This window comes from Leucopleurus acutus, assembly GCF_964270905.1.
Source record: "Leucopleurus acutus genome assembly, chromosome: 2".
In the NCBI taxonomy this organism is placed as follows: domain Eukaryota; kingdom Metazoa; phylum Chordata; class Mammalia; order Artiodactyla; family Delphinidae; genus Leucopleurus; species Leucopleurus acutus.
Window position 1 is genome coordinate 64335792 of NC_139143.1, and position 15676 is coordinate 64351467.

Sequence of the window (15676 nt, forward strand, 5' to 3'; positions counted from 1 at the left end):
TGAGTTAATTATATACTATTTACCATGGCTTCTTTAGATGTATTTGTGATACATCCTTTATTTAGTGTACAGAGAATGTTTAGTGGGCCTCCTATAAGAGGGGCCCTTTATGAGATAAGAGCCAGCACTTTAATTTAGAAAACACAGCAGGAATGAGACTTGGGAAAATTTCAAGAAATCAAAGTCTAGGTTTCTGAAACAAAGGAAGGAAGGAAAGAAAGAAAGAAAGGAAGAAAATGAAGGAGGGGAGGGAGGAAGGAGGATGAAAGGAAGGAAGGAAGGAAGAAAAGGAAGGGAATGGCCCTGTAGGAGAAAGTCGTGCAAGCACCGCAGGATGTTTTCTCAACATTTATGCAGTAGGCCTCTAGAAGAGGCCACCGATCTATCAGCTTTATTCTGGCTACGTTTTAGGGACTTTGGGGAATTTCCCTTTAAGACAATACTGCAGTTTCTTGGCAACTTATTTGTGACACATATTTTCTTAATAAACCCATGTAGTGCCTTGTTCTTTTGCTTCTCTGGCTCCCCATCTGGTTTTAGAGTGCTCATCGTTCTCTCGTCTCTATAGAAAGTGGGTTCGCTTTTTTTTTTTTTTTTTTTGGAGCGCAGGGAGAGGCTTCAGCCTGGTGTACACAAGGACTTCTGGAAAAATTGCTAAATTCTTTATTTAGAGGGAAGGCATGGTTTTCCAGGGATAAGAACAGGGTCTCTCTCTTGAACATGGCACAGTTGTGCAGCTTGATGAATTACAGATCATGAAGAAGCAGTAATGTGATCTTCTGCACCCCTTCATCTCTCTCCTTAGCACACTTCCCTAGAACCTGGGCCCTTCACTCTATCACAAGAGACATATAAAGCCTTTCCTCGGGTAGCATCACCATCTTCTACTTTCCCAATAAATACCTGAAACTCTGTATCCTAAGCGCCACTCTCCTCTCTGGCAGAATTATCCTGTGTGATCATAAGACCTTGCTTATGGCTAGCTGCTACTTTGGAAAAGACCGGATGACTTAATGGGGCCATTCAATCTTTTTCAATTTGAAGGAAGCATTAACCTAAACTTAAAGAGTTTAATGGCATGTGTTGGGCGGAGTAAGCAGGCATGCATGGATTCACTCATTCATGAGCTGCTTTGTCCTAGAAAAAATTTCAGGACAATGTCGAAAAACTCTTTGGGGGTCTTTTCTTCTTTTCCAGTTGTTGAACACTCCATAGGCATCAGCCATTGCTGTTAAGCACTGGGGTGAAAAGATGAATGGGGCTCGTGTGGCACCATGTCTTATCCACAGAGAGATTACAGTCCAGCCAGGGAATATACATATATACCCAACTACTGACTTATATTAGGAATCAGAAGCAGGTGTGAACTTGTATTCTGATTGGTGAGGGAAAAAAGGCCTGTGTGCTTTTTCCTGAGAAGAGGGAACATGGAGAAAGAGAATTCTCTCCCTTACCTCTTTCACCAGGGAAGCATTGGAAGAGAACTAAAATTAAAGCCCAAAGGGGTGAATGCTGGTTTTACTATCTTGAAGCAGAAAAGCAATTGGTGAAAGCTTCCCTAGAAAGCAGCCTCCTTTTGGGGCCCAAGGCCAGTGTGAAAGAGGCTGTGCACTTAACACACAAGGGTGTCTGAGAGTCTGAGCCTTTGTTCCTGGTTTACACCATGCTAGGTTTGCCCACGCCTGCTTTGATGTGAACAGCTCTTCTTGATGATGCATGGTGGTGCTGGTGTGGGGAGGGGGTGAGAGAGAGGAATATGGGAAGATGGGAGCTCCATTTTCCCATACAACGCCCCTAACAACAAGAAGGAAAATGCAGTATCTAGTTCACTCCGGTTCCCCTCTTACTGCTCCGCGAACAGTACCCTCAGTTTTCTCAGTTGTCGCTTTCAAAAGAGGTCCTGAGATTCACAAGTGAACTCCAGTGCATAACGAAGGATGGCTAGAATCCAAGGAGGGCAACTTAACTTCCTAAAACGTTCTGCTCCTGTCATTTGGTCTCACCCCTCCCTTGCTCCCCTGCCCCAGTCCCCCACACCCACTCTGCACACTTTGGCCTTTGTGTTTTTAGCTCCCACTGTTTGGAACACACATCTCTTGTCATCTCTGCCTTCCTTCTCTAAACGTGCTGATCCTCCAAGACTCAGCTGAATTCCTCTTCCTTATGTCCTTCCCAGTCACATAACTATAGTCAACCTTGAACTCCCTTGCTTTGGGACTCCCATCTTAGAGGTCTTCATTATTATTTAGATATCTTTTGGCTTTTTAATCGCTTTGGATATGCTCACTTTGTCTTTCAAACTGCACAGAAAGAAACTAAGTCACAGAATTCTTTTATGTGCACAACAGAAGGTACTTAGTGCTTGTCCTGTCACTGGGCCCTAGAGATAGATGCTTGCTTGACTGACTCTGTGGTGGCCTGTAGCATCAGACAACTAGAATGGGTGGAGTAGTGGAGGCTCAAAACTGAGGGAAGATGCAAAGATAACCAGGATGACGGTCATGATGGGTAGGACTCCAGAGAATGTCCTGCTAGCTATGCGTACATATCACAACTTGCTTATGCATATCCTATTGAAGTTTGTTTCATGAGACTGCTAAGGCAAATAAGTCCCCGCTCAGAGGAATGAGCATAAATGGTCTTCAAAGTTCTCAGCCAGAGACAGGCTGGATATCAAAACATGCTGTCAGCATGTCCCTGCTTAGCCCCTTGGCTGGCCCATTCCGTCCTTTGCCTTTGGCAGCTCTGGGACCTATAATACTTTTCATGAAAGCATGAGGTCAGTATGTTTCATTCACACGGATCTTGGTGAAACTTGCAAAAGAATGGAGCATGTTTTCTATTCTTTCACAGTCTACAACACACTTGTGAACTTACTGGAAGGCTCTGGGTCCACTCAAGACAGGAAATGAGGTTAGTGTTGTTGGTGCATCATAGTGCTATTTCTGAAAATGAAACTTTCTCTGGCTCCAAGGACCAGAAACATGCGGACAGCCACCCAAGAAGCTCACATCTGGAGAAGTAAGAGCTGTTGCCATCATTTGTCTTGGATAATGTGATAAAGCTGAAGGTGTGGGCATGTGGCAAAATATTTCCCTTTAGCAAACAATAAAACCATAAGCAACAAAAGGAGGGAGAAAATGCTATAAATCCGCTCTCATTTTCCTGATCACCCACAAGGAGCACAAAGGTCAAGATACTGAAAGTTACACCCACAAGAGCCTGGCCAGGCTGAGGATTTTTTGAGAATCTGTAGCTTAGTATGGGGCTTTCTATCATAGGACCTGCAAGCAGTTTCATTCAGCTGGACAAGAGAAAATAATCAGGTCCCAGGCAAAAAGTTCCAAGAAAAAGTCCCTTTCCTTTTGATGACAATATTAATAATGATAATGATAAAAACAATAGGAACTAATTGAGCAACTACTATGTGCTAGTAATCTGGTCTTGGTGCTTTACCCATTCTAGTTCATTTAATCTTCATGAAAGGTCCCTAAGGTAGTCACTAGCATTATCTCCATTCTACAGATAAGTAAACTGAGGTACAGAGTGGGCAAAGGACTTGTCTAAGATTCATGGAGTGAATTAAGGAGGTAGACTCCAGTTTACAGATTCTGCTCAAATAAGTGAAATATAAAGATAGTTCTTGAGCTTCTAGAGGATGGAGTTTAAGCCTTCTTTATCCATGGGACCTTGTGCAGTACTTGGGCTAAAGCAGAAGTTTAATAAATATGTATCCTACAGCTGGCTAGATCAATAAGTCATTGGTAGAAAGGTCAGGGGCCTCATCCCTTCATCTGTTCTCACTGCTGTGGTGATATTTGAACCCAGGGTAGTAGGGAGTTCAGGTCCCCTTGACATGAGTTCCCTAGATGGTTTTAAAGGGCAGCGAGGTCATTTCTTTCCTTCTGTATATTCCCTTTGCTAGAAAAGTCCAGAGAGAATGGCAGCTGTGCAATCAGGTCATATTATAGCCAAGTTTTCTGCTGTTGTGAAGGCCTTGGCTTCAGGTGCTTTTTCACATGAGACCCTAAGAAGGTACTCTGATGGCAAAAATTGCCTTTTTATCTGTTATTGTCCTTTTCTTCTCTCCCTTTTTGTCTCTTCTATACTTTTATCTTTTACCTTCTCTCATTTTTACCTCTCATTTTCCTTTCTCTTCACTTTCCATTCATTTTATGTTAGAGCTAGACTTATTTAAAGTGTCCTAAAAATATTGTCATGGATATATTGTCATTGATAATTAGACATGACTAGAAAGATATATACATATATATATATATATATATATATATATATATATACACACATATATCTTTTTAGCCATCATCATCATGTCTAATTCTGTGGTTGTGTGATTTACACACACAAGATCTCTAAGAAGGGTATTAAGATACATAACTATAAGCCCTAATCTAATTCAAGCAAAGTCAGCCCAAGCAAACTTAGATTGAGCCAAAGACAGCAAATCATAATTCTAAACAATCTCTTTGACTTGTAAACTGTTATTATTTGATCAGAATTAAAGCACTTAGCCTGAATGAGAGCCACGAGGTGCCTGAGGTGTCAGTCTAGACAGACACAAATATAGTAACTGGATGATTCTGGAAGACGTGTCTTTTGGGTTTCTGAGATCATCTATGACATATCCCTGTACCCCAGATATTGCCCATATTAGAAGTATAGAGCTCACAATAAAAGACTAGATGTTTTCTGTAAACTCCTGATTGCTATGCCCTCCATATAGTATAACATGCAACAAAATTCTACATGTAACCAGTATTGTATCTGAGAATACTAATTCTCCCTCTTATTTACTCTGCTTACAAAGTTTTGTCTTCCCAGCTCCTATGCTCCCTTGAAACTGCTCAGGCTCCAGTCATAGGAGAACTCCAAATAGTCAGAAAAAGGACACTGTATAGTCTTTACCTAATTGACCTAACCCAAGGTACTTGACATCATTGACTATGGCTTGATATCTGGGATACCACTCTTTCATAATTCCTCTTCCATCTCTCCAACATCTCCTTGCCAGTTCCCATAACAAGCCTACCTCTTAAATGTTGTCATTCTCCAAAGTTTAGTCCTTGGTCGTCTTCTCTTCTTACTCCTTATCGTTTCCCCGAGCAATCTCTTCCACATCAAAAGGGTCTGGTATTATCTGTACAGTGATGACATTCAGATCTGGATCTCCTGCCCAGATCTTACTCAGAAGCATTAGAACTATATAACTGCCACTGGACATCGCCATATAAATGTGCCGCAAAATCTTAAATTTAAAAGCTCCCTGGGGCTTCCCTGGTGGTGCAGTGGTTGAGAATCTGCCTGCTAATGCAGGGGACACGGGTTCAAGCCCTGGTCTGGGAAGATCCCACATGCCGCAGAGCAACTAGGCCCGTGAGCCACAACTACTGAGCCTGTGCGTCTGGAGCCTGTGCTCTGCAACAAGAGAGGCCGCGATAGTGAGAGGCCCGCGCACCGCGATGAAGAGTGGCCCCCGCTTGCCACAACTAGAGAAAGCCCTCGCACAGAAACGAAGACCCAACACAGCAAAAATAAATAAATCAATTAATTAAAAAAAAATTTCCCTGAATGAACTTACTTCCTCCCACCCCCAATATTTATTTCCTCTTTTGGTTAACCAGAAAACCAATCAACCTAAAAATCCAAGCAAGAAAGTCAACAATTATCCCTGAATCCTTCCTCCCCCTCATACCTCTTACCCAGTTGATCACCTCTTAAATCTTCCTCCAAGTTGATTCTTTCCGTTCATGCCCACTAGCATTGCCTTAGTTCAGGCCTTTCTCTTCTCTTATCTAGATTATCATACTAGTTTTATAACTGGGCTCTGTGACAATCCCTTACTCTTACTTGTTCTCTACACTGTTGCCAGCATATGCTTTCTAAAACACACATCTAGTCACTGCTCCAGTCTTTTCAAAGACTCCCTCACTGCCCAGATAATAAAGTCCAATGTCCTTTACATGGTTTCATATTAGGACTTTTTTGGCCAGAAGTGATGGAAACTCAATTTAAAGTGGTTCAAGTAGAATCCAGGTAATGAGAATGTCCAGGAATTGAACAGAAGCTTCAGGCACAGGGCTCAAATGATATCACTAGGGCTTCATCTTTCCATTTCTCTTGAGCTCTCTCACTCTGTCCCAGGATTCTACCTTCCTTGGTGTGTTTGTCTCATGTGGCATACAACTTGCAGGCAGCAGGAGATGGTAGCTGCTTACAACTCCAGGCTTGCATGATACATACAATTCAAGATTCCAAAGGAAGAAGACCCTTTAACCCAATTTTCATACATCAAATCTTAGGGAAAATTCTTATTGGTCTGGCTTGAGTCATGTGCCTTGAATTAATCATCATAACCAAGGAAGATAGAATCGTAGACTGGGTAATTTTGAGTCATTTTCTGTCTCTAGGAGGTTGCCATGAAAGATAGCCCAACCAAGATCACAAAGAGTAGGGAAGTGTGGTTCCCCAAAGAGAATCAGGGTGTTATTATCACTTGAAGGGGAAAGAGATGCTGATCAGACAAAATGACTTAAGTACACTCCCCATGACATACAAATCTCTCCATGATCTTGATCACTGTCAGTCTCTCCCATCACTAATCTTTCTTTCCATCACTGGACTACTTATAGACTCCTGAATGTGCCAGTTCGTTTCAGACCTTTCTGCCTTTGCAAGTGCTATTTTCTCTGCCTGGAATGTCTGGCAGGCTAAGTTTTATTCCTCTCTACAACTCCAGCTGAAATACCTTCTTCTCTGAGAGCCCTTTGCTGACTTCCAGCTCGTAAGGTGATTATTTCCTCTTTTGTGCCACTATTATACATATTACTTACCAACATTATTATGCTTTTTTTCACCCTATGCTGCAATTATTCATTTTTTTGTCTGTCTAGCCCAACAACCTGGGAGAGTACTACTAGATCCCTGAAACATAGAACAGATGCAGAGTAGGTGTTCAATAAATTATTGCATTGTGTTATGTGAATAAATATATGAATGGCTGAGTTTTTCAGTGGTAGAAATAACATATAAAGCGTACTATTTTTCCTGGATATCAGGAACATTCTTTGACTCATCCTTCTGCTCTTTCAACCTCCGTCTCGAAACATGCACACACAGATACATATGTGCAACAATTCCTCCAGAGGGATAAAGAGAACTACCTCCTTAGGACACACAGGGTTATCCTACTAACTGTTCCTTTATGCCCTTTCTACAGCTGGAAAAATAGCACATTGACCTTTGAAATGCTTTTTTCTTTTTGGATAGATGGAGAAGTATGAAACAAGCAGAAGGATAAAGGGTGTCTGAAGGGGAGAAGGGGAGGCCAGATGGAGAGGAAAGGATGAAGGAGAACGACAGAACCCCAAATGACAAATTTTCTGGACATTTCACGTTTGGTTACGGTTGTCCAAGTTTGTTTCCATGATGAGAAAATGGTATATGAAACTATTTGTGCCTACATCACATGACTTTGTGTGTTTACATAAGCAAGTTTAGTTTTGCTTAGTACAGCTAAATTCCTCTCAAAGGAGTGTTGTTCTCAGAAAATGCATCAGTAATATAAGACTTGGATTTGCCAAAGAGAATTTGTGTGATCTTAGATCATCAGTCACCAAACATTCTACATCTATTTAATATCTGGAAAAATGGAAATCATTAATCCTGCTTTGACTTTCATGCCCAAAGGGTTATATGAAGTCCTCAAATGAGATATGTCAGAAAGTATTTTGTAATGTGTTAAATCAATGTGTACAAGAGTGAGTCATTAATATTAGAGAATGTTTAAAATTCCTCCATAGAACGATGTTAACGTAAATGCCATATTTTGAAGTTTATTTTTGTTTTACATTAATTTTCAACAATTGGATTTTAAAGGTACAGTAATAAGATTGTGAGTACATTTATGAGACGTCTCTGCTGAGCTTATAAACTGGATGAGGATTTTTCTTAATTTGGCTGACAGCATACAATCTGTTTTACCTGAGAGAAAAAAAAAAAGAAAGGGATGGAGGAGAAAAAAAAATCTATAGCCAAATTTATTAAGGTGGATGTACTTGTTAGAAGAGCTAAATAGTTTTGATGATCTAAGATCACAATTAGCAGCAGCGTGACCTGGTCGAGAGAGGAGTCAAGGGGGCTGGTTCAAATTCCAAGTGTTTTCTGGAGTACTATGTGACTGTGGGAAAACACTTCTTAGTCTTCTATTTGGAAGTGCTGAGGAAATTGCCAGTAGAGAAAGAAAATTTAAAAATATACCATGTATCCACAAGATCAGATTCAACTGAAAAATATTACACTATTTTTATTATATCAGTGCTTTGCACAGTATCAAGGTTCACTAATTATTTGTTGAGTGTATGTGAATGAGCATTGGAGTCAGAGAGAGGAAACAAGGATAAATTCATTGCTTACTTGACCTTCAATGTGTTGTTAAGTTTAACTTTTCTCTCTGTTTTCCTTCCTATGGAGGAAGGACAATTTTTATACTGAGAATCAATGATAACATGAGATGGAAAAGTAAACACAGATAAAAGTAACACCACCTTCCTATATGTAGGCTTAATATTTTTCTAAGTTCTTTTATGTGCAACCTCTTATTGAAACTTACTGACAAGAGAGTATGGGAATTTTATAGGCACAATGTTTAAGCATACATACTTGGTTGTTTTCCCTCTTGCTAATAAAACTGATCTCTTCTACCCCATCCTCTGGCTCTCTCATGCTCAAGGAACACTATGAGCTGTTTCAAGAAATGATGCCACGTGCCATCCATAGGTCTAGCCACCTGAGACAAGCGTGGGCAACTGGCATGATTAGGTCCCTTGGGGATTACGAAACCTACCCTGACTTATTGCCTCAGCAGGGCTGGCAATGACTCTTTCTCCAGCTTCACCCCTCCCTTTCTTACTTCCGCTGTGGTGTAAATGGTATTATGTGAGGCATAGAAGTACAAAGAGGAAAGGGGTGGAGGCAAACTCAAGTAGAGAAGGTATCAGAAGACCACTTGGTAGACCTGAGCTCAAGCTAAGCACTCCCAAATTCACCTCAATATCCCTGTCAATCAGCATGTAGCCCTCATCTAGCTTCAGATTGCCACATGGGAGAGTGAACCCCAATTCACAAATGCTCATGGGAAAAAAGATTTTACTTCCTTTCACCATGTAAAGGGTACAGATTTGGGTGAGCACACACTTAACATGCTTTACCATGACCTGTTGAGATTTATCTTTAGAACTGTTGAAATCCTAACTATCTTTGGGATTCTTTCCACAACCTCAGTATCACAAAGAGGAACCTGGAAATTCTTGCAAACTGGGTCCTGGATATTACCCAAAGAAGAAATCTGGAAGACAAGCATCTTTGGAAGTAGAGCACAGCACAATCTATCCATCTTCATCATTGATGGCATTTTGCCAGATACAACTGACCAAACTCCTTTTCCTTATTTGCTCACCTTTACTCCTTACCTTCAGCCCATGGAGTGATTAATCTCAAGGGCAACAAAGAAGCAAAAATAATGATCTTATCAAGAGATAGCTTTAGAATCCCTTTCAATGGGTTTGAACAATGGAAGCAAATTCCTCCTTTAGTAAGAGTCCTCTTGGTTTATGCAAAACAATGGCTAAAAACACTAGGCACCCTCCTACCAAGGTAGAAGATACCAAATGAGAACCAATGCTGATTTGAAAAAGACAAATCTTTTCTAGTTGGAAATGTAATAAAGTCTATATCTTTCCAGAGAACACAGACTGCCCCATATTGGAAAGAAACAATGATTTGCCATTTAATTTCTAACTTATATATGTTTTTCCAGATAATAGGGAAGGAGTAATATTGCCCAACTCATTTTATGAGCCTAGTGTAGTCTTGATTCCAAAAGTAGATAAGGATGACTCAACACTTATTTATAATTAAAAGCAAAGTCTTAGAAAACTAGGAATAGCCAGGAAATCCTTAACTTGGTGATAGTTATATACCAAAAACCTAGAACAAACATTGTGGTCAGTGAAAACACCTATACATTCCTTTAAATACTGGAAATAAGACAAGTACACACTGCTACTATTTCACACAGTACTAGACATGCTGCTGAAAGTTACCTGGAAAGAAAAAGAAGTAAATTCAAGGATTGGAAGAAAAAAGATAAAACTCATGACTTGCAAGTGATATGATTATCTACCTAGAAATACCAATGGAGGTTCAGACCAACTCAGAACTATTAAGAATTCAATGTGTTTGCTGGATCCAAGATTACTGCACGATAATAAGAGCACATTCCTTTATCAGTAGTAATCAAATAGAAAATGCTATTTTTAAAAAAGATGTCTCTCTCAATCACAAGAAAAAGTTATCAGAAGTTAACATACCCAAGGTTACACAAGATTTCTAGAAGATGACCTGAACAAAGGGAGAGGCATTTTATTATCTTGGATATGAGGACTTAAATGTTACAAAGAAACCAATTCACTCCACATTTATCTATAAATTCAGTGTAAACCCAATAAAACTTTAATCTGGATCTTTGAAGAAACTAACAAAAAATTCTAACATCTCAGAAAAGAAAACTGCAGAGAGAAAACTTAACCTATCAGTTATTAAGAATACTAAAAAATCATAGTTATAAAAATAGTTTCAAGAACATGGAGCCTAGAGAGACAGACATGTATATACAGCAAAGGAAGTTCTGCAAACCAATGGACAAAGAGCAGATGGTTTAGTGGATGGTGTTAAGAAAACAGACTTGCAACATGTGGAATAATGAAACTGGATTCCTTCTTCAACAGTAAATGCAAATGGTAGATTGCAGATGGATTCAGAACCAAATGTTAAAACAAAATTTATAAAAGTACATACAAGGTAATGCAAAAGAATAACCTTGTGACCTAGAAGTGGGGGCAACTATTCTTAAACAATGCTTCCCCCTAAAATAATTCCACAAATCATTAACAAAATAATTGATGAATTTGATTATATAATAATTAGGTCTTTCTGTTCAATGAAGGACATCATAGATAAAGTTTATAGACGTTACATATTTAGAGAAGATGTTTAAATGTCTAAAACCACAAAAGACTAATATTTAAGATAAGAAACACATGAAAATCAACAAGACAGGAATTTCCAATCAAGAGATGGGCTAAAGACATGATTGGGCCATCTATAGAAGAGGAAAGGCTAACAAACATATGAAAAGCTGTCCAGACTCAGTAGTAATTAGAGAAATGCAAATTAATCAATGAGACATTACATTTGTTAAACTGGCAACAAAAAAAAAAAAAAAAGAGAAAGATGGACATTGCCAAGCGTTGATAGAGTATGGGGACATCTTTTCCAGAGAGTATAGACTGGTGCAGAGATCACTCTAACAGTCCTTGGTCCAAATAAATATCCCTGTACTTAATGACCAAGCAATCATACTTCTGGATATCAACCCAAAGACATTCTCACACAGTTTCACAAGGGAACATTTTCAAGAAAGCTCATCACAGTGTTGTTTTTGGTGGTGGAAATTTGAGGCAATCTTGGTGTCCAATCCTGGGAGAAAGATAGGTTGAAAGTGAAGAATTACCATCATGAAGGACTATGCAGTGAAAGAAATAACAGACTACATATGCCCACAGCTCCATAAACAAATGCTAAAAAAGTTATGGATGAGTTTTTAAAAAGAAAGAAAAGACAGAAACAGGAGTGGAATCTGTAAATAACCCATTTGCATCAATTTAAAATTCATGCAAATAAAATGCATATTTTGTAAGAATAATACATACAAAAAAGTTAATCATTAAATACTTTAGAACACTTTCCTATGATGTGAGGCATAGGGATGGAGAATTGGTGTGGGAAATGGAGGAAAGAATGAAAGAAATTAAGCAAGAGACTAGCATGGACCTATGACAATAATGTGCATTCTGAAGAGTATGATTAACTCAAATATATCTATTTCGGGGTTCCCTGGTGGCGCAGTGGTTGACAGACCGCCTGCCGATGCAGGGGAGACAGGTTCGTGCCCCGGTCTGGGAAGATCCCACATGCCGTGGAGTGGCTAGGCCCGTGAGCCATGACCGCTGAGCCTGCGCGTCCGGAGCCAGTGCTCTGCAACGGGAGAGGCCCGCGTACCGCAAAAAAAAGAAAAAAAATATATATATATACTTCTATACATCTCTATGTTTATCTATCTATCTATCTATCTATCTATCTATCTATCTATCTATCTATCTATCTATCTATCTATCTAGGGACATGGAAATTTCTACCACCAGGTAGGAGCACAGAATGGAATCATAGAATGTCCTTGTTGGAAGGGGCTGGTCAAGACTGAATTTTATATATTCTCCCCCTCTAGGAGGGCCTCGTTCAGACTCTAGCTTCTTAAAGGAGAGTCCATGTCAGTTCCAAAAGTAAAGAAAAAAAAGGAAGAAGGGGAAAAAAATGCAGACAATGGTGTAAAAAAAAATGCAGGTTCCTGGAGTTAGACAACCTCAGGAAAGAAAAAAATAAAAGCAAGTACAAGATTAAATGATATATTTGCCATACCCCCAAAACAACACAACTTCCAGGCAGATCAATTAGCTTGGCCCAAGTAGTCATGCTTTTTGATAATCATTGTGAAGACCAAACATAGCAAGACAGACTAAACTTCAACTGAATTAGTGAAATATTTTGTTGTCAGGCAGAAACGTCCTCAAAGTGCTGTGGTATGTTCCTGGTTCACAGTTCATGCAGAGGAAGTTTGAAAACTCCTAGCAGAATGTAATCTTATGCTTTGTTTAATGTAAATTGTACCAGTTTCCCCCTTTGGGGTACCCAAGTAAAGAAAGGTGATTTTTCAGGAGTTTAAAATCCTGGAGGAGGAAAATTATTGTTCACCTAATGAATTTTACAAGAGAACACCAGCTGCATCTGTTGTAAGTAGACAGACATCCATACTAAGCAGATGGATTGGTTTCTTCAGGGAAATGTTATAAACAGGAAAAAGCACACACCCTTCCCACACAAATTTTTAAAATTTTTCCTTTGGTATTTGTTTAATACCCTGATTAAAATTGTGGGTCACATGAAACTCTATGCCCAAACTGGAGACACTGAGTGTAAAAATATCAGAGACATTAGATGGGAGAGTAGGGCCCATTCACCATAAGGGGGCTAAGATCAGAGATCATCACAAGTGACTCCCCACTGTCAAGTGAAGCAATGAATGCTCCGAAGAAAAATTCTAGGGCTTTCATTCATTCACTCAAAATACATCAAAGAGTAACTCATTCTCTAGGCACTGTTCTCTGAACTGTGAACAAGACTAGCAAAACCCTTTATATTCTAATGGGATCAGACAGATAAGAAATGTGTAAACAAGTAATTAGTAAGATAATTTCACATTATGTTAAACACTGGGAAGAAAAAAAAGATGGAAAGTAGCAATGGGAGAAAGAGAGGAGAAAGAGTGAGGGTGAGAACATGGGAAGTTATATTTTGGGCTCCTCTCACTAGAGTGGTTAGAGGAGGTCCATCTGAGGAGTTAGGCATCTTAGGTGGAACTGAATGGTGAAAGAATGGGATGATGGATAGCGAAGAGTGTTGTAGGGAGAGGGAAATAAATAAATCAGGAAAGAGAATGGCATATATGGGCATAGAAACAAAGCCAGCATGGTTGAAGCACAGTGAGCAAGCTGGGGAGTGATAAAAGGTAATAATCAAAAGGAAGACAGGGGTTAAATTATGCAAAACCTTATTGGCTATGAGAAAGAGATTAGATTTTTTTTTTTTTTTTTTTTTTTTTTTGCGGTATGCGGGTCTCTCACTGCTGTGGCCCTTCCCACCCCGGAGCACAGGCTTCGGACGCACAGGCCCAGTGGCCATGGCCCATGGGCCCAGCCGCTCCACGGCACGCAGATCCTCCTGGACCCAGGCACGAACCCGTGCCCCCTGCATCGGCAGGCGGACTCCCAACCACTGCACCACCAGGGAAGTCCAAGAGTTTAGATTTTTATTACAAGTGCAGAGCATTGTAAGTGGGGAGAGGGGTAACAGGATCTAATTTATACTTTGAAAGATCATTCTGGCTTCTAGGGGAACGGAAAAAGAATAGAAGCAAGAAGACAAATTAGGAGGCTCTTACGGCAGTCCTGGTAAATGATGATGGTGGCTTGGGTCGAGATTCTACCAGGAGCAATAGATACTTGTGATCTGACTCAGGATATCCTTGGAGGACTGGCTGATCAGCTGGAATTGGTGTGTAAGGGAAGGAAGAAAACTAAGGACAAGTTAATTGTGAGATTTAATGTGTTATGCAGTCAAGTGGCGATGTCAACTAGGCAGCTGGATATAAGAGACAGGAGGTCTTTGGTGAGGCAGGAGCTGGAAAAATAATTAGAACTTTAACAGGAATAATTAGGGAGTGGGGGAGCTCTGATGAACTATTTTTTTTGGAAGAATTGAGAGTTGACAAGACATCTTTTCAGCTTTTAGAAAATCTTTCTGAAATATATCTCTGCTGACCTGTCTCAGACCTTCATAATGCAATACTGTATGTATACAATGCACATAACATGTCCAATGAATGCTTACTGGTTAAGTGATTAATTAGTAGTTTATTATACTGATATTCTTTACCTTTCAATGTTGATTGAGACAATGGGCTTACCAGGGCAATTTCTTCATCTATAAAATGAGTATAACAATATGTTCTTGCAGAGTTATCATGACTATCAGGCACATAGTAGGTATTAATGTGTAATAACTATTTTTGAAGATTGCATTCTAGTCAATGTAGATCTAACAGTAAGGCAATCCAAAGAATTGTTTCCCTGAATTGAAAGGACTCCAAATGAAACTGCCTCAGGAAAAGTATTATTTCAGGAAATAATATATAATAGACAAGCATTTCCTTTCAGAATCAAGGAAATGGCTCCTGAGTAACCTGCACTTTATTCAGTTTTTGACTTGTATTGAACACCTGTATTGTTGGCTCCAAGAAGTCCAGTGCTAACATTTTTGGTATGTACTTTTATTAGTCACAGTTTTCCAAAGAAACAGAATAAAATATGTGTGTGTATCTATATCTATACCTATACAGTTCTCTCTTTCTCTCTCTATCTACCTATCTATCTAGAGAGAAATTTATTTTATGGAGTTGGCTCATGTGATTGTGAGGACCCTATGAGTCTCAATTCTATAGGGTAGGCCAGCAAGTTGGAGACCCAGAGAAGGGTTGGTGTTGCAGCTCAAGTCCAAAGGCAGTCTGGAGGCAGAATTCCTTCTTCCTTAGGAGAGGTCAGTCTTTTTTCTCCTAAGGCCTTCAACTGATTAGATGAGGCCCACACATATTATGGGGGCTAATCTGCTTTACTCAAAGTCTACTGACTTACAAGCCTCTTAGATAGCCTCATCCACCGGAGGGCAGACAGCAGAAGCAAGAAGAACCACAATCCTGCAGCCTGTGGAACAAAAACCACATTCACAGAAAGACACACAAGATGAAAAGGCAGAGGGCTATGTACCAGATGAAGGAACAAGATAAAACCCAAGAAAAACAACTAAATGAAGTAGAGATAGGAAACCTTCCAGAAAAAGAATTCAGAATAATGATAGTGAAGATGATACAGGACCTCGGAAAAAGAATGGAGGCAAAGATCGAGAAGATGCAAGAAATGTTTAACAA